Source organism: Rutidosis leptorrhynchoides, chromosome 7, assembly GCF_046630445.1.
Source record: "Rutidosis leptorrhynchoides isolate AG116_Rl617_1_P2 chromosome 7, CSIRO_AGI_Rlap_v1, whole genome shotgun sequence".
NCBI classification, from domain to species: Eukaryota; Viridiplantae; Streptophyta; class Magnoliopsida; order Asterales; family Asteraceae; genus Rutidosis; species Rutidosis leptorrhynchoides.
Window position 1 is genome coordinate 323,497,510 of NC_092339.1, and position 18,785 is coordinate 323,516,294.

At 35.2% G+C, this 18,785-nt stretch overlaps 1 pseudogene; it reads right to left on the minus strand.

Annotated features, from left to right (window-relative positions):
• Positions 1–230: 230 nt before the first annotated feature.
• Positions 231–18,785, minus strand: part of LOC139860245 (F-box/kelch-repeat protein At3g06240-like) — a 37,029-nt pseudogene continuing 18,474 nt past the window's right edge.

Below are 18,785 nucleotides of genomic sequence, written 5' to 3' on the forward strand. Positions count from 1 at the left end.
TGGGATTGAAGGCCGTTCTGTTTAGAACATCACAAATGTTCCATATTCAATGAAACATAATATGGCCAATTATCAAAATCTTATATCCCATTGCCAGTTATCCATAGCAGCAATCAAAATAGTTTATAATCATCTTTCAACTCAAACTAATTATACAAAGTTAGAGTATAAGTAACGTGATTAAATTTATAAATTAAGCCAAAGCCACGACTTTGCACATGTACCTTCAATCGAACATGCCGATTTCCAACTGATTCATTCAGCTAAGTTTTGGCGAGACGAGGCTTTCTACACAAGTACCGCCAACTTTGAAATCTTCCAGGTTTTGAATATCAACACTCTTACACATAGTTCCTTCTTCTAAATCATATATCCACATTTGATCGCGTGTGACCAACAATATCTTTACGTTGTCATACAAAATCATTGGCTCAACAATCAAAATATTATCGATAAAATCTTCGTCCAAGATTCTTTCACCCCGAACTTATTCATCAACCATATCTCACCTCACACTTCAAAAGATATAGAAAGCTTTCCACCAAGATCAACGAGTCTACAATCATCAGTAGACCCGATATCAACATCAGGTGACCCTACTTCACTTCACTTCACTTCTCATCAGTTAAACTAAACACGACTATTACTTGTAAATTGTGCCAATCCTCTTCATAGAAAACCAATGAATAAATCCGTTAATGAATACACCCGGAAAACTCTTATGGTACGAATGATCATAAGGAGAATCAGTCACTTGTTTTCATGTATAATTTCTAAGGCTATAAACGTAAACTGACATACAATCAGGCGATATTCTAACTGTAAGGATATTAGGACCCAAAACAACGCAAGTGATTCAACAAGATCACTCACCGATAGTAATTCTACAAGATTACTAACCCACTTAATGAACGAAAGATTATAAATGCAAGAAATGTAAATCGACACAAGAGATAACGTGGTTATATGCAATCGTTGTGATTGCTTTAGTCCACGGACCAACTAAAGAATGTATTTACTGAATATTTGTGGTGTGTTTACAATGAGTTACAAGAGGGTCTATTTATAGAATGGTTTAAGGAGTAAGCTAAAAACAATTCCTTGAAGCTTCATGTGAGTTTCCTGACAGCTTCATGGAGGCTACATGTGAGTTTCCTGACAGCTTCGTGGTAGCTACATGTGAATTTCCTCACAACTTCGTGGAAGCTACATGTGAGTTTCCTAACAACTTCGTGGAAGCTTCATGTGAGTTTCTTGGAATCTTCCCTCTAATTGTTTAAAGTTCTCCATATCTCCAACAATCTCCCACTTGAAAACTTTGAACAAACCCAACCTTCGTCAACCCAAAATATCAACGATCTAACCAAGAACGTTAAACCACCGTTATACCGCCAAACTCCATTTGGGACACGCACACTCAACACATACTTCGGATGAGCAGACTTTCGATACAAGGTCTTCAACACTACTTGTTAGAATTGAAACATTAACTCTCTAATTCTCTAGTTGGGGTCTTCTCTCATCAATTCATTAGAAGACCAATTGAGGTAATGCAAAACCTCAATTTCTCTGTCGTAACAACCTTAGTAAACATATCAGCAGGATTCTTCGTACCAAGGATTTTCTCCAATAATAAAGTACCATCATTTATATGTTGTCGAATAAAATGATATCTTATTTTGATGTGTTTCGTACGACTATGAAACACCGGATTCATCCCAAGATGAACCGCACTTTGATTATCACAATTCAAGACGCAATAGTCTTGTCTTTTACCCAACTCACCTAAGAAGTTTTTCAACCAAACAAGCTCTTTAGAAGCTTCTGCACTAGCCATATATTCGGCTTCGGTGGTTGATAAAGCAACACTATTTTGTAGTCGAGACATCCAACTAACCGCCGTCTTCCCTATTGAGAAAACATAACCCGTAGTGCTTTTCCCCGAATTATTACATCCACCCAAATCAGCATCCGCATAACCCCTAAGTATGAGATTGTTTTTGGAGAAACACAATCCCATATTAGAAGTACCTTTCAAATAACGAAGCAACCATTTGACCGCTTCCCAATGCTCTTTCCCCGGATTAGACATATAACGACTTACAACTCCCACTGCTTGAGCAATATCGGGTCTTGTACAAACCATGGCATACATAATACTACCCACGGCCGATGCATATGGAACCTTTTCCATATCCGTTTTGTCTTTTACCGTCTTTGGTGATTGACTTTTCGATAACTTAATCGTGCTACCCAAAGGCATAGAACGAGCCTTTTAATTCTCCATATTAAACCTCTCTACTACTTTCTCAATATATTTGGATTGAGACAAGTATAGAGTACCTTTCACACGATTACGCACAATACTCATGCCAAGTATTTGTCTAGCACCACCAAGATCTTTCATCTCGAATTCACGGGAAAGTAATCCCTTCAACTTGTTAATTTCGAACATGTTGGAACCTGCAAGTAACATGTCATCAACATACAACAATAAGATTATATAAGAAGACTTGAGTTTCTTCAAGTAGCAACAGTGATCCGCTTCACATCTTAAGAAACCAATCTTCTTCATAAAATCATCAAACTTCAAGTACCATTGCCGAGGTGCTTACTTCAATCCATACAAACTTTTCTTTAGCTTACAAACCCACTTCTCTTTACCCTTTACCTCAAAGCCCTCGGGTTGCCTCATGTAGATCTCTTCAACAAGATCACCATGCAAGAATGCGGTCTTCACATCTAGTTGCTCTAGATGTAAGTCTTCGGATGTAACCATAGAAAGTACCAAATGGATAGTAGTCATTTTAACTACTGGTGAAAATATCTCTTTGTAGTCAACCCCTTCCTTTTGTTGAAAGGCTTTGACTACCAAACGAGCCATGTACCTTTTCTTGCCATCCAACTCATTCTTGATTCGATACACCCATTTACTTTGCAACGCCCTTTAATCATGAGGTAACTTCACTAGTGACCAAGTTTTATTCTTCTCAAGTGACCCCATCTCTTCTTTCATGGCAAGCTCGCATTGTATGGATTCTTTTATCTTTCTTGCCTCAAAGTAACTTTTGGGTTCACCATTCTAGGTATAGAGCAAGTAGTTTGCTGATGGAGAATACCTAGAATTAGGTTTGGGCACTCTAGTCGAGCGTCTTAGTGTAGGAGCAACCGGAATGGTTGGACCGGTTTCATTTGTGTCCTCCTCATCACTAGAACTCTCACTATATTCAGAATCATCACCCCTTTCCGAACCATCCCCATCATTAGCATTTCCGACGCCTCACCGTTCATTGGCAATTCATTATTTCCCGTACTCCCACTAGAACCTGCAAGATCATCAATAGAAACATCGTCAAAAATAACATGACCCGGTTTAGGACTCCCCGTTTTCGGTTTGCCATAGACCGAATCTTCATCAAAAGTAACATCACGAGAACGAATTACTTTTCTATCCTCGTTATCCCAACAAGGATAGCCCATTTCATCTGACCCGTAGCCTATGAAAATACACTTCTTTGACTTAGCTTCAAGCTTGTCTCTATCCGCATCTTTGGTCTTTACATATGCATTACACCCAAAGATCCTAAGGTGACCATAACTCACCTTCTTACCTTGCCATTCTTCCTCGGTAATTCGGAAACCCAACGGTGTTGAGGGTCCCCTATTTATCAAATAAGCCGCAGTGGTTACCGCATCCACCCAAAACATCTTAGGCAAACCGGCATGTAGTCTCGTACTCTTAGCCCTTTCATTTAACGTACGATTCATACGTTCGGTAACCCCATTGTGTTGCGGTGTCTCCGGTACCTTTTTCAACATTCTAATACCGTGCTTTGCACAATGGTCTTTAAACTCAAGACTACCATATTCCCCTCCATTATCCGACTTCAAGCACTTGACTTTCAAATTAGTCTCATTTTCTGCCATAGCTTTCCACTTCACAAAAGTATTAAATACATCGGATTTAGCTTTAATAAAATAAACCCATACCTTTCGAGTGGAGTCGTCAATGAAGGTGACATAATAGCGAGAACCTCCATGTGATTCTACATTGGTTGGACCAAACACATCCGTATGAACAAGCTCCAATTTCTCCAACTTAAGAGCATTTCCCGATTTCCCAAAAGTCACCTTCTTTTGCTTCCCATATACACATGGTTCGCAAAATTCAAGTTCTACCTTTTTCAAATCTGGAATTCTCCCACTCGAAACAAGCATCTTCATACCTTTCTCACTCATATGCCCGAGTCTTCGGTGCCATAGAGTTGATTCTGTAATGACCCGGGAAATTTTGACTAATTTTAAACCAAACTCTCGATACAATTTAATATCTTTGACACGATAAACAAAGTCTGTTAGGTTGAGTCTCAAGGATTTTGAACTATTTTTAGTAATGCAATTACCCTTCGACTGTTCTCGACGATTCACGAACAACTAAATGTATATATATATATATATATATATATATATATATATATATATATATATATATATATATATATATATATATATATATATATATAATAATTTGAAATATTAATTGAAATAATATATGAGTTAATTATTGGAAATAAATATGTAAAATAATATGTGAGGTAATAAAAACTATTATATTATATATATATATATATATATATATATATATATATATATATATATATATATATATATATATATATATATATATATATATATGAATATTACTTGTAAGTATATAATATTATATTTATCTGTTTAAAAAGATATAATTAATATATTTATTTATTTAATAAAACTTGTTAATTAAGATTGGATATTTATATAAAAAGTGTATATTGAAAATGAATGGTTTCGAGTAGATTTAGTCAATAGTTGTAATACTCGGTTGACATTTTGTTAGTGTTCATATAAATCTAAAACGAGTTCATGAGGATTTAAAATAAAAGTTGGACTGTAAATTGATTACGAAGATTTTAGTTTTGACAAAAATATTTTTACCTTTTTAGTTTAAATTTTAGTTCTCCGTACAAAATATTTGGAACATAAAATAAATAATTAACGAACCTTTTTGATCAGGTTTCAAACAGTTAATGGCCAGAATAAATAAATGGTCTTATTTTAAAAATTTGGGATTTTTAGGAACACTTTTATATTTTAACTGTTTAGCAATGGACACGATATAATATCCTATTACAAGTGTCGGTAATTAAACTCCAAATGAAGAGGCTGCTGAACTGTGTCATCCTTGTTTTTTTTTTGTGGCAATTATTTGATAGTTTATTATATTTATTATTATATATATTGTTATATATATTTACCTTTACATTTATATATCTACGCACATATAAGCATTAGGAGTACTACATATCTATATCTATATTTGGCTTATGAAATCAACCAACAACCCACCGATCTCTCTTTCACCATCTTCAATTCATGATCACCACCGTTACCACCTTTGATCGACAATCGCCACCATGATAAAACACCATCACTTCATCCACCACGGCTTCAAATCACCTTCCACCACCAAGAACTAAAACTATCTTCCCCATATCATAAACCGCCAACACCATGTTCTTTTGATGCTGCTGCTATGTGTCGGTTTTAAATAAAAAACAATCACACACCACCTACGATGATCACCATCTCCACCACCCCTACCATCAACAAACAGCCACCATCATCTTTTACTTACACCACCAAGACACCATTACCGACGCCACCACTGCATCAATTACCTTTTGTTTCAAACCCAACACCCACGACAACCATATCACCACTTTCATCGTGACCAATCACCAAACCACTTTCACAAACTCCAAACACCATCATCAAGTAATCACTTCTTTTCTGTTTTAAACCGTAATACAAAACCCATCATCCATGTCTTTCTTTTTCTGTTTAGTCGAGCCAAAACCAACCATAAATCACCCTTATAAGTTTGACTTTTGAAGATTGAAGCTACTGTACAGTCACAACTGGTTAGTTTTTAGATTCACAACTTTAAAACTATGCAAGATAAAGATGTAGGGCCAACTGGGTTATATCTCAGTTTTTAAATAAGGGATAATTCTCAAGACTTCCACTTCCACTTGCATATAAAATATATATATACATTAATAATAATGCATCAAGTGGATTAATAAGATAAGATATTCTAATTGTCAAATGTGGCTGCTAAACTAAAATTTGATATGACAATGATTACGATTGTGAGGTGTGCATGATGAAAACCCTTTTGATGGTCGTTGTGTCAAAACGAAACCACACCTGGACAGTTAAATTCGATGTAAGGCTGAGTAAAAACATTTGGGCCAACGTATTATTGGGTTTAGAAACTGCTTTTGGCCCGCCACCTTGTCTTGGGCCGAAATCCAACAGAAATCTGCAAAACCATCATTTTCTTTTTTCAAGTTCTTAATCGATGATAACAATCATGCATCATTCCCTTAAACTTGTTTCTTATTACGGGATCCTTAATGATGATGGTTAGGATAGAAAAAGTTGATGATAAGATATGAATATGATAATAGCGAAGATATTATGATATGTGAAATGTCCCGTTCTTATTGATTAAAAACGTTCCATATTAATTGATTTCGTTGCATGGTTTTGACCTCTATATGAGACGTTTTTCAAAGACTGCATTCATTTTTAAAACAAACCATAACCTTTATTTCATAGATAAAGGTTTGAAAAAGCTTTACGTAGATTATCAAATAATGATAATCTAAAATATCCTGTTTACACACGACCATTACATAATGGTTTACAATACAAATATGTTACAACAAAATAAGTTTCTTGAATGCAGTTTTTACACAATATCATACAAGCACGGACTCCAAATCTCGTCCTTATTTAAGTATGCGACAGCGGAAGCTCTTAATAATCACCTGAGAATAAACATGCTTAAAACGTCAACAAAAATGTTGGTGAGTTATAGGTTTAACCTATATATATCAAATCATAATAATAGACCACAAGATTTCATATTTCAATACACATCCCATACATAGAGATAAAAATCATTCATATGGTGAACACCTGGTAACCGACATTAACAAGATGCATATATAAGAATATCCCCATCATTCCGGGACACCCTTCGGATATGATATAAATTTCGAAGTACTAAAGCATCCGGTACTTTGGATGGGGTTTGTTAGGCCCAATAGATCTATCTTTAGGATTCGTGTCAATTAGGGTGTCTGTTCCCTAATTCTTAGATTACCAGACTTAATAAAAAAGGGGCATATTCGATTTCGATAATTCAACCATAGAATGTAGTTTCACGTACTTGTGTCTATTTTGTAAATCATTTATAAAACCTGCATGTATTCTCATCCCAAAAATATTAGATTTTAAAAGTGGGACTATAACTCACTTTCACAGATTTTTACTTCGTCGGGAAGTAAGACTTGGCCACTGGTTGATTCACGAACCTATAACAATATATAGATATATATCAAAGTATGTTCAAAATATATTTACAACACTTTTAATATATTTTGATGTTTTAAGTTTATTAAGTCAGCTGTCCTCGTTAGTAACCTACAACTAGTTGTCCACAGTTAGATGTACAGAAATAAATCGATAAATATTATCTTGAATCAATCCACGACCCAGTGTATACGTATCTCAGTATTGATCACAACTCAAACTATATATATTTTGGAATCAACCTCAACCCTGTATAGCTAACTCCAACATTCACATATAGAGTGTCTATGGTTGTTCCGAAATATATATAGATGTGTTGACATGATAGGTCGAAACGTTGTATACGTGTCTATGGTATCTCAATATTACATAATATACAATACAAGTTGATTAAGTTATGGTTGGAATAGATTTGTTACCAATTTTCACGTAGCTAAAATGAGAAAAATTATCCAATCTTGTTTTACCCATAACTTCTTCATTTTAAATCCGTTTTGAGTGAATCAAATTGATATGGTTTCATATTGAACTCTATTTTATGAATATAAATAGAAAAAGTATAGGTTTATAGTCAGAAAAATAAGTTACAAGTCATTTTTGTAAAGGTAGTCATTTCAGTCGAAAGAACGACGTCTAGATGACCATTTTAGAAAACATATTTCCACTTTGAGTTTAACCATAATTTTTGGATATAGTTTCATGTTCATAATAAAAATCATTTTCTCAGAATAACAACTTTTAAATCAAAGTTTATCATAGTTTTTAATTAACTAACCCAAAACAGCCCGCGGTGTTACTACGACGGCGTAAATCCGGTTTTACGGTGTTTTTCGTGTCTCCAGGTTTTAAATCATTAAGTTAGCATATCATATAGATATAGAACATGTGTTTAGTTGATTTTAAAAGTCAAGTTAGAAGGATTAACTTTTGTTTGCGAACAAGTTTAGAATTAACTAAACTATGTTCTAGTGATTACAAGTTTAAACCTTCGAATAAGATAGCTTTATATGTATGAATCGAATGATGTTATGAACATCATTACTACCTTAAGTTCCTTGGATAAACCTACTGGAAAAGAGAAAAATGGATCTAACTTCAACGGATCCTTGGATTGCTCGAAGTTCTTGAAGCAGAATCATGACACGAAAACAAGTTCAAGTAAGATCATCACTTGAAATAAGATTGTTATAGTTATAGAAATTGAACCAAAGTTTGAATATGATTATTACCTTGTATTAGAATGATGACCTAATATAAGAAACAAAGATTTTTTGAGGTTGGATGCTCACCTTATAAGATTGGAAGTGAGCTAGCAAACTTGAAAGTATTCTTGATTTTATGTAACTAGAACTTGTAGAATATATGAAGAACACTTAGAACTTGAAGATAGAACTTGAGAGAGATTAATTAGATGAATAAAATTGAAGAACGAAAGTGTTTGTATGTGTTTTTGGTCGTTGGTGTATGGATTAGATATAAAGGATATGTAATTTTGTTTACATGTAAATAAGTCATGAATGATTACTCATATTTTTGTAATTTTATGAGATATTTCATGCTAGTTGCCAAATGATGGTTCCCACATGTGTTAGGTGACTCACATGGGCTGCTAAGAGCTGATCATTGGAGTGTATATACCAATAGTACATACATCTAAAAGCTGTGTATTGTACGAGTACGAATACGGGTGCATACGAGTAGAATTGTTGATGAAACTGAACGAGGATGTAATTGTAAGCATTTTTGTTAAGTAGAAGTATTTTGATAAGTGTATTGAAGTCTTTCAAAAGTGTATAAATACATATTAAAACACTACATGTATATACATTTTAACTGAGTCGTTAAGTCATCGTTAGTCGTTACATGTAAGTGTTGTTTTGAAACCTTTAGGTTAACGATCTTGTTAAATGTTGTTAACCCAATGTTTATAATATCAAATGAGATTTTAAATTATTATATTATCATGATATTATCATGTATGAATATCTCTTAATATGATATATATATACATTAAATGTCTTTACAGCGATAATCGTTACATATATGTCTCGTTTAAAAATCATTAAGTTAGTAGTCTTGTTTTTACATATGTAGTTCATTGTTAATATACTTAATGATATGTTTACTTATCAAAGTATCATGTTAACTATATATATATCCATATATATGTCATCATATAGTTTTTACAAGTTTTAACGTTCGTGAATCACCGGTCAACTTGGGTGGTCAATTGTCTATATGAAACATATTTCAATTAATCAAGTCTTAACAAGTTTGATTGCTTAACATGTTGGAAACATTTAATCATGTAAATATCAATCTCAATTAATATATATAAACATGGAAAAGTTCGGGTCACTACAGTACCTACCCGTTAAATAAATTTCGTCCCGAAATTTTAAGCTGTTGAAGGTGTTGACGAATCTTCTAGAAATAGATGCGGGTATTTCTTCTTTATCTGATCTTCACGTTCCCAGGTGAACTCGGGTCCTCTACGAGCATTCCATCGAACCTTAACAATTGGTATCTTGTTTTGCTTAAGTCTTTTAACCTCACGATCCATTATTTCGACGGGTTCTTCGATGAATTGAAGTTTTTCGTTGATTTGGATTTCATCTAACGGAATAGTGAGATCTTCTTTAGCAAAACATTTCTTCAAATTTGAGACGTGGAAAGTGTTATGTACAGCCGCGAGTTGTTGAGGTAACTCAAGTCGGTAAGCTATTGGTCTGACACGATCAATAATCTTGAATGGTCCAATATACCTTGGATTTAATTTCCCTCGTTTACCAAATCGAACAACGCCTTTCCAAGGTGCAACTTTAAGCATGACCATCTCTCCAATTTCAAATTCTATATCTTTTCTTTTAATGTCAGCGTAGCTCTTTTGTCGACTTTGGGCGGTTTTCAACCGTTGTTGAATTTGGATGATCTTCTCGGTAGTTTCTTGTATAATCTCCGGACCCGTAATCTGTCTATCCCCACTTCACTCCAAAAAATCGGAGACCTGCACTTTCTACTATAAAGTGCTTCAAACGGCGCCATCTCAATGCTTGAATGATAGCTGTTGTTGTAGGAAAATTCTGCTAACGGTAGATGTCGATCCCAACTGTTTCCGAAATCAATAACACATGCTCGTAGCATGTCTTCAAGCGTTTGTATCGTCCTTTCGCTCTGCCCATCAGTTTGTAGATGATAGGCAGTACTCATGTCTAGACGAGTTCCTAATGCTTGCTGTAATGTCTGCCAGAATCTTGAAATAAATCTGCCATCCCTATCAGAGATAATAGAGATTGGTATTCCATGTCTAGAGACGACTTCCTTCAAATACAGTCGTGCTAACTTCTCCATCTTGTCATCTTCTCTTATTGGCAGGAAGTGTGCTGATTTGGTGAGACGGTCAACTATTACCCAAATAGTATCAAAACCACTTGCAGTCCTTGGCAATTTAGTGATGAAATCCATGGTAATGTTTTCCCATTTCCATTCCGGGATTTCGGGTTGTTGAAGTAGACCTGATGGTTTCTGATGCTCAGCTTTGACCTTTGAACACGTCAAACATTCTCCTACGTATTTAGCAACATCGGCTTTCATACCCGGCCACCAAAAATGTTTCTTGAGATCCTTGTACATCTTCCCCGTTCCAGGATGTATTGAGTATCTGGTTTTATGAGCTTCTCTAAGTACCATTTCTCTCATATCTCCAAATTTTGGTACCCAAATCCTTTCAGCCCTATACCGGGTTCCGTCTTCCCGAATATTAAGATGCTTCTCCGATCCTTTGGGTATTTCATCCTTTAAATTTCCCTTTTTTAAAACTCCTTGTTGCGCCTCCTTTATTTGAGTAGTAAGGTTAGTATGAATCATTATATTCATAGATTTTACTCGAATGGGTTCTCTGTACTTCCTGCTCAAGGCATCGGCTACCACATTTGCCTTCCCCGGGTGGTAACGAATCTCAAAGTCATAATCATTCAATAATTCAATCCACCTACGCTGCCTCATATTCAGTTGTTTCTGATTAAATATGTGTTGAAGACTTTTGTGGTCGGTATATATAATACTTTTGACCCCATATAAGTAGTGCCTCCAAGTCTTTAATGCAAAAACAACTGCGCCTAATTCCAAATCATGCGTCGTATAATTTTGTTCGTGAATCTTCAATTGTCTAGACGCATAAGCAATCACCTTCGTTCGTTGTATTAATACACAATCGAGACCTTGCTTTGATGCGTCACAATAAATCACAAAATCATCATTCCCTTCAGGCAATGACAATATAGGTGCCGTAGTTAGCTTTTTCTTCAATAACTGAAACGCTTTCTCTTGTTCATCATTCCATTCAAATTTCTTCCCTTTATGCGTTAATGCAGTCAAGGGTTTTGCTATTCTGGAAAAGTCTTGGATGAACCTTCTGTAGTAACCAGCTAGTCCTAAAAACTGGCGTATGTGTTTCGGAGTTTTCGGGGTTTCCCACTTTTCAACAGTTTCTATCTTTGTCGGATCCACCTTAATACCTTCTTTGTTCATTATGTGACCGAGGAATTGAACTTCTTCCAACCAAAATGCACACTTTGAAAACTTAGCGTACAATTCTTCCTTCCTCAATACTTCTAACACCTTTCTCAAATGTTCACCGTGTTCTTGGTCATTCTTTGAGTAAATAAGTATGTCATCAATGAAAACAATGACAAACTTGTCAAGGTATGGTCCACACACTCGGTTCATAAGGTCCATGAACACAGCTGGTGCATTAGTTAAACCAAACGGCATGACCATAAACTCATAATGACCGTAACGTGTTCTGAAAGCAGTCTTTGGAATATCATCTTCTTTCACCCGCATTTGATGATACCCGGAACGTAAGTCAATCTTTGAATAAACAGATGAGCCTTGTAGTTGATCAAATAAGTCGTCGATTCTCGGTAGTGGGTAGCGGTTCTTGATGGTAAGTTTGTTCAACTCTTTGTAGTCGATACACAACCTGAATGTACCATCTTTCTTCTTGACAAACAAAACAGGAGCTCCCCACGGTGATGTGCTTGGTCGAATGAAACCACGCTCTAAAAGTTCTTGTAATTGGATTTGCAGTTCTTTCATCTCGCTGGGTGCGAGTCTGTAAGGAGCACGAGCTATTGGTGCAGCTCCTGGTACAAGATCTATTTGAAATTCAACGGATCGATGTAGGGGTAATCCCGGTAATTCTTTCGGAAATACATCGGGAAATTCTTTTGCAATGGGAACATCATTGATGCTCTTTTCTTCAGTTTGTACTTTCTCGACGTGTGCTAGAACAGCATAGCAACCTTTTCTTATTAGTTTTTGTGCCTTCAAATTACTAATAAGATTTAGCTTCGTGTTGCCCTTTTCTCCGTACACCATTAAGGGTTTTCCTTTTTCTCGTATAATGCGAATTGCATTTTTGTAACAAACGATCTCTGCTTTCACTTCTTTCAATCAGTCCATACCGATTATCACATCAAAACTCCCTAACTCTACTGGTATCAAATCAATCTTAAATGTTTCGCTAACCAGTTTAATTTCTCGATTCCGACATATATTATCTGCTGAAATTAATTTACCATTTGCTAATTCGAGTAAAAATATACTATCCAAAGGTGTCAATGGACAACTTAATTTAGCACAAAAATCTCTACTCATATAGCTTCTATCCGCACCCGAATCAAATAAAACGTAAGCAGATTTATTGTCAATAAGAAACGTAACCGTAACAAGCTCCGGGTCTTCCTGTGCCTCTGCCGCATTAATATTGAAAACTCTTCCGCGGCGTTGTCCATTCGTGTTCTCCTGGTTCGGGCAATTTCTAATAATGTGGCCCGGTTTTCCACATTTATAACAAACTACATTGGCATAACTTGCTCCGACACTACTTGCTCCGCCATTACTCGTTCCGACACCATTTGTTCCTTTCGTTCTATTAACCCCTGGTCCGTAGACCTCACACTTCGCTGCGCTATGACCATTTCTTTTACACTTGTTGCAAAATTTGGTGCAGAACCCCGAGTGATACTTTTCACACCTTTGGCATAGCTGCTTCTGATTGTTGTTGTTGTTGTTGCGGTTATTATTGTTGTTGGGATGATTGTTGTAGTTGCTGTTGTTGTTGTTGTTGGGCCGTTTGTTGTAGTTGCGATTGATGTTGCGATTGTTGGGATAATTGTTGCGATTATTGTTGTAATTGCTGTTGTTGTTGTATTGGTGATTCTTATCACCGTTTTCCTCCCACTTTCTTTTGACTTGCTTCACATTGGCCTCTTCAGCAGTCTGTTCTTTAATTCTTTCTTCAATCTGGTTCACTAGTTTGTGAGCCATTCTACATGCCTGTTGTATGGAGGCGGGCTTGTGTGAACTTATATCTTCTTGGATTCTTTCCGGTAATCCTTTCACAAACGCGTCGATCTTCTCTTCCTCATCTTCGAATGCTCCCGGACACAATAGGCACAATTCTGTGAATCGTCTTTCGTACGTGGTAATATCAAATCCTTGGGTTCGTAACCCTCTAAGTTCTGTCTTGAGCTTATTGACCTCGGTTCTGGGACGGTACTTCTCGTTTATCAAGTGCTTGAATGCTGACCACGGTAGTGCGTATGCATCGTCTTGTCCCACTTGCTCTAGATAGGTGTTCCACCATGTTAACGCAGAACTTGTGAAGGTATGCGTAGCGTACTTCACTTTGTCCTCTTTAGTACACTTACTTATGGCAAACACCGATTCGACCTTCTCGGTCCACCGTTTCAATCCGATCGGTCCTTCGGTTCCATCAAATTCCAAAGGTTTGCAGGCAGTGAATTCTTTGTAGGTGCATCCTACACGATTTCCTGTACTGCTAGATCCAAGGTTATTGTTGGTATGTAGCGCAGCCTGTACTGCGGCTATGTTTGAAGCTAGAAAAGTACGGAATTCCTCTTCATTCATATTCACGGTGTGTCGAGTAGTCGGTGCCATTTCCTTCAAAATAATCAAATGGAACAAGTTAATCATACAGAATATTAAGAGTAGTTAATAGTATTTCGTAGCATAATATGAACTCATTTATAAAAGCTTTTTCTTCATATTAGCGTTTTATAAGTTTAAATTCGGGTAGTACCTACCCGTTAAGTTCATACTTAGTAGCTAATATACAATTCAACTACTACAATTCTATATGAAAAACTGATTATAATAATATTTCGCGTTCAAACTTTTACACAATATTTTACAAACTTACAATACCGCTTATTTTACATATAGCATGAAATATAGCACACAATAAATTTGATACAAGATGGTTGTGAAGATAATTCTAGCTAGTACACAAGTCGTTCAGCAAAGGCAATAGAGACACGTAATTCATACGTCCAGAAACAAGTCATGCATTCTGGTTTTACTAGGATTACTTCCCATCCTTGGTCTTGTGGAACATAACCGTTATGGCCATTGATAAGACAGCGTGTTGTAACGTTGTCAAAGGGACGAGGGTTACGTAATGTCCAACAGTCCCGTAACAATCTAAAAACCTCATTTCTTACCCCAATTACCGACTCCGTCACTTGTGGAAATGTTTTGTTTAATAGTTGTAGCCCGATGTTCTTGTTCTCACTTTGGTGAGAAGCGAACATTACTAATCCGTAAGCATAACATGCTTCTTTATGTTGCATGTTAGCCGCTTTTTCTAAATCACGAAGTCCAATATTCGGATATATTGAGTCAAAATAATTTCTTAACCCATTGCGTAAAATAGCATTTGGGTTCCCCGCAATATATGCGTCAAAGTAAACACATCGTAACTTATGGATTTCCCAATGTGATATCCCCCATCTTTTGAACGAAAGCCTTTTATAAACCAAGGCATTCTTGGAACGTTCTTCGAATGTCTTACAAACTGATCTTGCCTTAAATAGTTGTGCTGAAGAATTCTGACCGACTCTAGACAAGATTTCATCAATCATGTCTCCGGGTAGGTCTCTTAAAATATTGGGTTGTCTATCCATTTTGAGTTTTTATACTGTAAAATAGACAAGAGTTAGATTCATAAAAAAAATACTTATTAATACAAGCAATTTTTACATATATCATAAAGCATAAGCACACTATATTACATATATTACACCACACGAATACAACTATCTTTTTCCGACTCGCTTGTTTCTTCTTCTTCAGTTTTGGTTCGTTTTGCCAAGTTTCTAGGGATATATGATGTTTCCCTAATACGAGCCGTCATTTTCCACATTGGTTTAGAAAAACCTGGTGGTTTAGAGGTTCCCGGGTCATTGTTACAACTTAAGGACTTCGGGGGTTGACGATACATATAAAGTTCATCGGGGTTGGAATTAGATTTCTCTATTTTTATGCCCTTTCCCTTATTATTTTCTTTTGCCTTTTTAAATTCAGTTGGGGTAATTTCTATAACATCATCGGAATTCTCGTCGGAATCCGATTCATCGGAGAATTGGTAATCCTCCCAATATTTTGCTTCCTTGGCGGAAACACCATTGACCATAATTAACCTTGGTCGGTTGGTTGAGGATTTTCTTTTACTTAACCGTTTTATTATTTCCCCCACCGGTTCTATTTCTTCATCCGGTTCCGATTCTTCTTCCGGTTCCGATTCTTCTTCCGGTTCCGACTCTTCTTCCGGTTCCTCTTCGGGAACTTGTGAATCAGTCCACGAATCATTCCAATTTACATTTGACTCTTCATTATTATTAGGTGAGTCAATGGGACTTGTTCTAGAGATAGACATCTATCACATAATATCAAACGCGTTAAGAGATTAATATATCACATAATATTCACATGTTAAAAATATATAGTTTCCAACAAAATTTGTTAAGCAATCATTTTTCAAGTAAACACGGTCGAAGTCCAGACTCACTAATGCATCCTAACAAACTCGATAAGATACACTAATGCAAAATTCTGGTTCTCTAAGACCAACGCTCGGATACCAACTGAAATGTCCCGTTCTTATTGATTAAAAACGTTCCATATTAATTGATTTCGTTGCGAGGTTTTGACCTCTATATGAGACGTTTTTCAAAGACTGCATTCATTTTTAAAACAAACCATAACCTTTATTTCATAGATAAAGGTTTTAAAAAGCTTTACGTAGATTATCAAATAATGATAATCTAAAATTTCCTGTTTACACACGACCATTACATAATGGTTTACAATACAAATATGTTACAACAAAATAAGTTTCTTGAATGCAGTTTTTACACAATATCATACAAGCATGGACTCCAAATCTCGTCCTTATTTAAGTATGCGACAGCGGAAGCTCTTAATAATCACCTGAGAATAAACATGCTTAAAACGTCAACAAAAATGTTGGTGAGTTATAGGTTTAACCTATATATATCAAATCATAATAATAGACCACAAGATTTCATATTTCAATACACATCCCATACATAGAGATAAAAATCATTCATATGGTGAACACCTGGTAACCGACATTAACAAGATGCATATATAAGAATATCCCCATCATTCCGGGACACCCTTCGGATATGATATAAATTTCGAAGTACTAAAGCATCCGGTACTTTGGATGGGGTTTGTTAGGCCCAATAGATCTATCTTTAGGATTCGCGTCAATTAGGGTGTCTGTTCCCTAATTCTTAGATTACCAGACTTAATAAAAAAGGGGCATATTCGATTTCGATAATTCAACCATAGAATGTAGTTTCACGTACTTGTGTCTATTTTGTAAATCATTTATAAAACCTGCATGTATTCTCATCCCAAAAATATAAGATTTTAAAAGTGGGACTATAACTCACTTTCACAGATTTTTACTTCGTCGGGAAGTAAGACTTGGCCACTGGTTGATTCACGAACCTATAACAATATATACATATATATCAAAGTATGTTCAAAATATATTTACAACACTTTTAATATATTTTGATGTTTTAAGTTTATTAAGTCAGCTGTCCTCGTTAGTAACCTACAACTAGTTGTCCACAGTTAGATGTACAGAAATAAATCGATAAATATTATCTTGAATCAATCCACGACCCAGTGTATACGTATCTCAGTATTGATCACAACTCAAACTATATATATTTTGGAATCAACCTCAACCCTGTATAGCTAACTCCAACATTCACATATAGAGTGTCTATGGTTGTTCCGAAATATATATAGATGTGTCGACATGATAGGTTGAAACATTGTATACGTGTCTATAGTATCTCAATATTACATAATATATAATACAAGTTGATTAAGTTATGGTTGGAATAGATTTGTTACCAATTTTCACGTAGCTAAAATGAGAAAAATTATCCAATCTTGTTTTACCCATAACTTCTTCATTTTAAATCCGTTTTGAGTGAATCAAATTGCTATGGTTTTATATTGAACTCTATTTTATGAATCTAAACAGAAAAAGTATAGGTTTATAGTCGGAAAAATAAGTTACAAGTCATTTTTGTAAAGGTAGTCATTTCAGTCGAAAGAACGATGTCTAGAAGACCATTTTAGAAAACATACTTCCACTTTGAGTTTAACCATAATTTTTGGATATAGTTTCATGTTCATAATAAAAATCATTTTCTCAGAATAACAACTTTTAAATCAAAGTTTATCATAGTTTTTAATTAACTAACCCAAAACATCCCGCGGTGTTACTACGACGGCGTAAATCCGGTTTTACGGTGTTTTTCATGTTTCCAGGTTTTAAATCATTAAGTTAGCATATCATATAGATATAGAACATGTTTTTAGTTGATTTTAAAAGTTAAGTTAGAAGGATTAACTTTTGTTTGCGAACAAGTTTAGAATTAACTAAACTATGTTCTAGTGATTACAAGTTTAAACCTTCGAATAAGATAGCTTTATATGTATGAATCGAATGATGTTATGAATATCATTACTACCTTAAGTTCCTTGGATAAACCTACTGGAAAAAAAATGGATCTAGCTTCAACGGATCCTTGGATGGCTCGAAGTTCTTGAAGCAGAATCATGACACGAAAACAAGTTCAAGTAAGATCATCACTTGAAATAAGATTGTTATAGTTATAGAAATTGAACCAAAGTTTGAATATGATTATTACCTTGTATTAGAATGATAACCTACTGTAAGAAACAAAGATTTCTTGAGGTTGGATGATCACCTTATAAGATTGGAAGTGAGCTAGCAAACTTGAAAGTATTCATGATTTTATGTAACTAGAACTTGTAGAATATATGAAGAACACTTAGAACTTGAAGATAGAACTTGAGAGAGATTAATTAGATGAAGAAAATTGAAGAATGAAAGTGTTTGTAGGTGTTTTTGATCGTTGGTGTATGGATTAGATATAAAGGATATGTAATTTTGTTTTCATGTAAATAAGTCATGAATG